Below are 7,172 nucleotides of genomic sequence, written 5' to 3'. Positions count from 1 at the left end.
TTCTCAAAGAGGCCTTCCTTTCTGACCACCCTATCTTATCACCTTATTCCAATATGTAGTTACTGTTTGTTTATCGTGTCCCCCTGGTTTCCTCGACTCTGCCCCAGACTCTGGGCGACATCAGGCCAGGGACTTGGTCTGTCTTGTCAGTGGCTGCCGCCATAGTACCAAGCATGTAGTAGACACTCAAAAAACATTCATTGGTTGAAAGACTATATAAATGAATCGGGGAGGGAGATGTTGGGAAAAGGCTAGGGAGGGGAGGGAAGGGCTGGGAGAGCGGCAGGAAGGGAGCAGGGGTTGCTGAAGGGTTAGAGGAAGGCAGGCGGGGGGATAACAACAGGAGTGCTCTTCCCACCTGCAGTTAGATCTCTCCCTCTCTCCCTCTCTCCCCCTCCCCCCCCCCATCTCTCTCTCTCTCTCTCCAGATTGCTGTCCGCCTTATTCATTTGTTTAACTTTCCAGTGTTCCTGAGAAGCCTCAAATCAATGGATTTTCATCACCAGTTATAGTGGGAGAGTTGATGCAATTGACTGGAAAAATTCCACAGCATTCCATGGTAAACGAGTGAAGATCAATGAAGAAAAACCAGATCCTTGACCTGGAGACATTTTAGATGTCTTTGGGGAGATAAAACAAATTATAGAGAATACTTTCCTGAAAAGGAGGAACACATGACATGGTGGAAACCCCACAACAGTTATTACAGTCAGAGGTAAAGTTTATTTTCTATACACTTTAAGCATTGGCCAGCTCAATATATGAACACTGAGCTAAGTTCCAGACTTTTCCGAGTGACTTCCATTTTTAGAATGAGTTGTTTTACTGTATAAAGTCTTGTCTTTTCTTCATCACTCTTCAACATACAAATTTAATGTCTAAGTTTCTGGGTGAAAGTTGGTTAAAAGTACTGGTTGGTCACATTTTCTCGGCAGGGTATATAAGGGTCAGATTTAGTTAGAACAGTGTTTCTCGAACTTCAGCAAGCATCAACATCACCAACGTGACCTGTTCAATCTCAGATTAGAGGGCCCCGACCCATTTTCTGAATGTGGAGGCCTGGTGTAAAGCCTCACATGTGTGTTTTTCACAAGTGCCCTGGTAATACTGATGCTCCTAGTTGAGGACCACATTGTAGACGCAGGTCTCTCGACTCCCCGAAGAGCCCCACCAGGGAGCGGGGCCACTCTCGCCCCACTGTGCAGCCCTGGCACCTAGAGATGAGAATCAGGGCCTAAGCAGAGGTCAGGAGGGACTGAGGGCTGTGCCCCCCTGACCTACCCCCACTGGGGGTGGTGGCTGGTGGTGGGGTGACATGCCGGTGGGTTGACCTGTGGTTCCCGCCCTGGCCTGGGCCCTCGCCCTCTGCCGCCGTCACACAAAGCCCCTTTTCACACTAGCACCACTTCTGTTGGGCTGTGCAGCTGCTCAGGAGGTTTGGTTAACTCTGTTAAGAAAACAAACAGCTCCGGGGCCCTGGGCTGGCGGGCACTGCTGCTGGGCACAGAGGCTGGGTTCTTTTCTCCAGGCAGGTGGCCAGAGGCAGACTGGCCCAGAGGGAGCCCAGCCCCGCCTTCCCCCAGTAAGGCTGGGCTTGGACTGCTCCACCCAGACCAGCTCTGGTCACCTGGGCAACGCTGGACAACACCCTATGCCTCAGGGTCCTTATCTGTACAAGAGAGAATTGTGTGGATTAACTGACATCATGCTTTTCAAGTGTTTAGCATGGGGCCTGGCACGCAGTAAATGAATGTTAGCTGTTATTATTTGACTGAATTATATGAATTTGCTGTTTTGGAGGCCAAAAATGTGGGATATTGGCAACTATAATACATATGACTCATCCTATATATTGTTACCAATTCAACTTTGAAACAAGAACTCTACTATTCCTCTTTCAGTATCCTGAGATCCCAAGGTTAGCTTAAAAAAAAGAAAACTACTATTTCAACTACTAACCCTGGGATCAGGATTTTCCTGATTTTCTCAATATTGTGCAACCAAAATAAGGTAAAAGAATAAATTGGAAGCAGAGGTTGGTGTAAATTAGCAATTATCCTGCTCCTGTCAGCCTCAGAGTACTTACTGTTTGCCTTTTTAATAAGTATATCTTATAAATTTGCAATAATATAAGAATAAAATATTTTTGTTTTGAATATTGGACTTTGGTGTCTAAAAAAATAGTTCTGCTGCTAGAATATTTTAAATTATTGAGCTAGTCTTAAGACTTTATTTTATAGATGAGGCACCTGAGGTGTGAGGAGAAGTGGGCCCTGGAAAGGCTGTTAGGAAGGCACCTCTGACAAGCATGTCCTGCCTGAGCCCTGAAAGCAAAGTCTGGCTCATGTAGGCTGGTGGCCTGCGTCTCAGGGGACAGGCACAGGCAGGCTCCAGCCCCAGGGCTCCAGCCAGCAGTGTCACTCCTAGGAGTCACCTGCCCCCTGCCCCCTGCCTGGACAACAGAAGCAGCTCAGCGGCTTCAGGGCTGGAGCCAGGGGAGCTGGCAGAGACCCCAGTCACCTGGCATCTAAAGCAGCACAGCTTCCCAGGGGGGTGGATTCTGGGGCTACAACAAGCACCCTTTAGTGTGATACGTCAGTGGACCAACCAATCAGCCCCTCTGGTGTGCTCAGCACTGGGGTTTAAGGAACAAAGATGCTTGCAGGTAGCCTCAAGTCACGGGGGTTTATCATGAAGAGAGCTGCAGGACCAAGAACTGAGAACAGGAAAGCCTCTGCAAAGGCCAGGAGGGGCTACAGCCCCAGGGCTCAAAGTCTGGAAAGGAAGAGCTCTCGCTTCCCATTCTAGCCCTGGGTGCTAACTGGTCTCCCCGCGAGTGGAATTTTTAGTCTCAGCCATTACTCAGCTACTCACTTGAGCCACTCTTATCTTCCAGCTTCTGTTCCTGCTACCAGATGAGAGAGAATATCTCAAGGGGTCAGAGATGCTCAAATGCCTACAAGATCAGGTGGGTAACTTGTCCCTAACATGCCTATCGTATGGACTTATTAAGGTCTTTAAGGAAACAATTTAATGGGTTAATGTCTAGGTTCCTCCTGTCCATCCCTGTGGATCGTGTGGGACATGGTATGGCAGACATGCTGAGTCAAGCAGATTGGGCTCAAGTCTTAGCTCTGGGGCGTGACCTTGGGCAGGCTTTTTAAGGCCTCTAAGCCTGAGTCTTTGAATGGAGAGAATGATGTCCACCTGACAGGGCCACGGTGACAGATGATATTTCAAAGCCCTGAGCACAGTGGCACAGAGTAGGTGTTTAACATATGACAGGTCTTACTGTTAGGCGCTGGGGTGGGAAAGAGCCATCGGGGAAGTCTGGACCCTGCCCCACTCTTGCTCCTAGCTGCCAGGGCCTTAGCATTTTCTGGTGAAGATGCTGTGTAGACACCTGCTGGTTGGGCCCCTGTGGTCATCACTGCTGTCACTCAAAATGGAAGAGGAAGCTGGGAGCGCTGAAGCTAGGAGGGGCAGTCATTTGGAAACAATCATCAATTACACCCCTTTAGGATAAGGTCTTATCTCAGACTGGACAGGGTTTTTCTGGACCCAAAGTACATCCTATGGATGCTGAGCCGCTGGCTTCCTCTGAGCAGCCTTGGGGGGAGGGGCTTTCTGCTCTACAGTCGTCATCACAGTCAGAGGGGTGTTTCCACAACAGTCAAGGATGACAAAGGGGAGGAGCCTGCAGGCCCCACTTGGGGCATCTGAACACCAATCCTGCCAACCATAGCAATGCCTACTGAACCCCAAGTCAGGCCTGATTTTTTGATCTCTTGAAAAATCCCAAGATCTGGGCCCATAGACTCATAAAACAATCATCACCAGAGCTTTAGGGCAACGACTGACCTTCAGGATACCTTTGGGTTTGGAGGAGGGCACCCAGATGAATAAGAACCACATAGTCCATGATCCTAAGGAGTTCAGAGCCACAAGACTAATGAGATCATCTCAGAGATAACATTACACCCAAGGGTGAGAAAGACCAAAGGTTTAAGAGGATGACAAAGATAGTGTCTTGCCAAGAGATAGAAAGGAGGCTGGGCTTCCATTCCAGTCTGGAGGGTGGGATGGAAAATAGATCAAAAGAAGCTTCTCAGAGAATGTACATAGAAAGGCCTCAAAAGATACATGGGATTGTTTTCCCATAATAAAAATAGCTTTATTTAATTTTTATGATTATAAAATACATAGAAATTCCAAGCAACATAAAATGGTATATTTTAAATCATGCAAAATTCCATCCCTAGAGGCGACCAGTCAACAGTTCAATCAACATCCTTCCCATATATATAATTTTATATAAGTATGACCCATACCATACATGTAATTCTATACCTACTTTTTACTTTAAAATGTTCTCCTTGTTAATGAATGTAGCTATGTATCATATCCAATGACTGTATATATAATAGCCAATTGTATTATGTACCATAATTCATTTAATCCCTTCCTGCTGTACATTTAACTTGATTTCAATTTTTATAACTGTAAACAGTGCTGTGATGGGCATCTTTGCAGTCATATTCATGGACTTGGTTTCTAGAAGTGTCTATGGGACTCCCCAGTGACTATCCTGACTCACTGGCCAATGCCCTCCATCTCTGTCTACCTACACTCCTATCCACAATATGCAGGCTGTTTCAGGCGAGTGTGACTGTGAGACTGAAGAGAAGATGGGAGCTGAGATAGGGGGTTTCAGGTACAAAGCCCACTGTTAATGAAGGTTCCTTAGGCCACACAGAAGTGAGGAAGGAAATAGCATATTTGGAATTAGTTTCCATGAGGTGTCAGCATGGTTATGAAGGACTAGGGGATACACAGGGGAAGGTGAACTGGGGTCCTCTCACAGAAGGCCATGAATGCCAGGTGGCAGAGTTTCAATTGGAGAACATTGAACAGTTATCTACTTGCCACCTATTCTAAGCCCAAATCTCTGCTCGGGCCATGGAATTATAAAGCTGTGCCACTTCCGAGTTTATTGTTTGGGGGGAGACAGCCAAACTGAAACCACACAGCTGGATCACAAGACATTAGCAGATGCTGTACGCACCGTTCTCAGGGGCCAGAAGATGCGATGGGGTGAGTTGTTCTCACCCATTTCTAACTCTCAGCTCAGGCCTAGCTCTACCCAAACATGGCGCGGAGAATCTTAGCCAGTGTCTCAGAAGACAAAGTGTTCAGTTCGGGCCTGTGCTAACTGCAGCAAAGGTGTGTCTTTTGCTCTGGAAGTGACCACCATTATTTTCCCCTTCCTTCTGGCTCCCCCAGGACTGGTGGGGGAAATCTCACCACCTTGGGGCCTGATCTTCAATCCATGTGGGCTCTAAGCTCACTCAGCAAAGGACACTCCTTCCATCACCATTCTCTCTCCTCAATCAGTTCCTGGCCCATTTAGCAGATTTCCATTATCTTCTTTCCCTTTTAATACCTTGAACTGCAAAGGCGTTTTTTATTTTCCTTAAGGGTTCCCAGTTACAGGTGCATTCAGAATGAAAATCTGGAAAGAGTTCAGTTATAAACATCTATATGTAAGTGACCCTTCGTATCATTTTGACTTCTCTCATTTATACTCACTGAATACTTATATTAAATGTTGGGGGTGCCTCCAGCTCTGAGTCCTCATCTTCAGGACTTCGGAGCCCAGAGATTCTTAGGAGAAAAAAACCCAAGGGGAAGCAGGGGAAGTGTAGACTCATCTCCATACCTCTTCTCTAAACTGCTTGCCTCCAAATAGGTAAACAAGACATGCCTATCTGAGAACAATTAAGCAGGAGACCTTTACTCTGTGCCCCTCCCCATCAATCTTTCCTGCTCCCTGCTCTGTGCATTTGCTCCCAGACATGGTTCTAAAGATTCTTCCCTTTCTCTCCTCTGAATTTTATTAACATGCTAAGTCTGATCCACCTTTAAATAAAACACAGCCTTCTTTCACTCTATCTCCTCCAATCAGCACGGGTCTCCCTTCCATTCAGAAGAGCCTCTTATAACACAAGGTCAGCATTCGCTGTCCCCACTGCTTGCCCTCCCATCTGCTCCAAACCTATTTGGCCTCTTATGTCACTTGTGTCACGAACAGCTTCACTGTCTACCCCGAAATCCACACTAGAAACTTGCGGGTCATCCTAGTTTCTGCTTTCTCCCTCAGAAGACAAGATCCCAGTGGCTCCTGAGCCTCTGCCCTGAGCTCCAACTCCGTTACTGTTCTCCCCAGTTCTCTGGCTGGCTGGGATAAGCCTGGCTGCTCTCCTTGCCTCCAGTCTCAAACCTTCTGCTATGTCTAAATCACAAATATGACCATGTTATTTCCTGCTTAAATCCCTTCAGTAGCTCCCCACACTTCCAGGGTCCTATGTGACCCAGTTCCTGCTCATCGCTCTCCAAAGACCGCCCAGACTTGACTCTGGCCACCCCAAGACACTGCATTCTACTAGATGTGCCCACCTCCCACTGGCAGGGCACAGGGAGGCAGCATGGTTTCAATGGAAGGAGCAAACCCCTCCCCACCTTTAAGACACAGTCCAAGCATCCCCTTCTTCACAGAGACCTTCCTCCTGAGTCCCCGGTAGGAATGACTCCTTTTGTGTCCTATTCCCTGAACAGGCCTCTGGCTCAGCACTCCTAACCTCTACTGGCCTTCTTGATGTCCATGTCCAAGTTCTGCACAGAAACAGACAGGCCCTGAAGAGAGCTGGCCCTGTCAGCCTTGGGATGCCGAAGGCTGAGGAGGAAATTTCTGGCCCCAGAGGAGAGTCCATCCCAAGGAAATAATAAAGGGACTTATATCAAGATGCTCATTGGATGGACCATAACAAAGCATAACAAATCAAGGAAAACATTTTTTTTTTTTTTAAGCTGAGCCATCCTGCTACCTGTTGGCAGCTCAGCAGCTGCTCAGCTCGGGCTGGACTTGAACTGCTGTTGCTCAGAGCTCAAACTCTTGAGCGAGCTCTTAACCAACTGAGCCACTCGGCCGGCCCCAAGGAAAACATTTTAAATTAAGTTTCTTTGAAGGAGAGTCACACATATGGAAAAGGGAGGAAACTAGAATAAACCCTATGGGACTAGACTGGAAGTATCAGTGCGAATTCATGATTTTAATAATCTAATTCTTTCTTTCTTTCTTTCTTTCTTTATTTATTTTAGCTGAGCCATCCTGC

This window comes from Hipposideros armiger, unplaced genomic scaffold (genome assembly GCF_001890085.2).
Source record: "Hipposideros armiger isolate ML-2016 unplaced genomic scaffold, ASM189008v1 scaffold_1404, whole genome shotgun sequence".
Taxonomy (NCBI): Eukaryota; Metazoa; Chordata; class Mammalia; order Chiroptera; family Hipposideridae; genus Hipposideros; species Hipposideros armiger.
The sequence above is the reverse complement of the archived record's forward strand: the minus strand, read 5'-3'. Positions refer to the sequence as shown.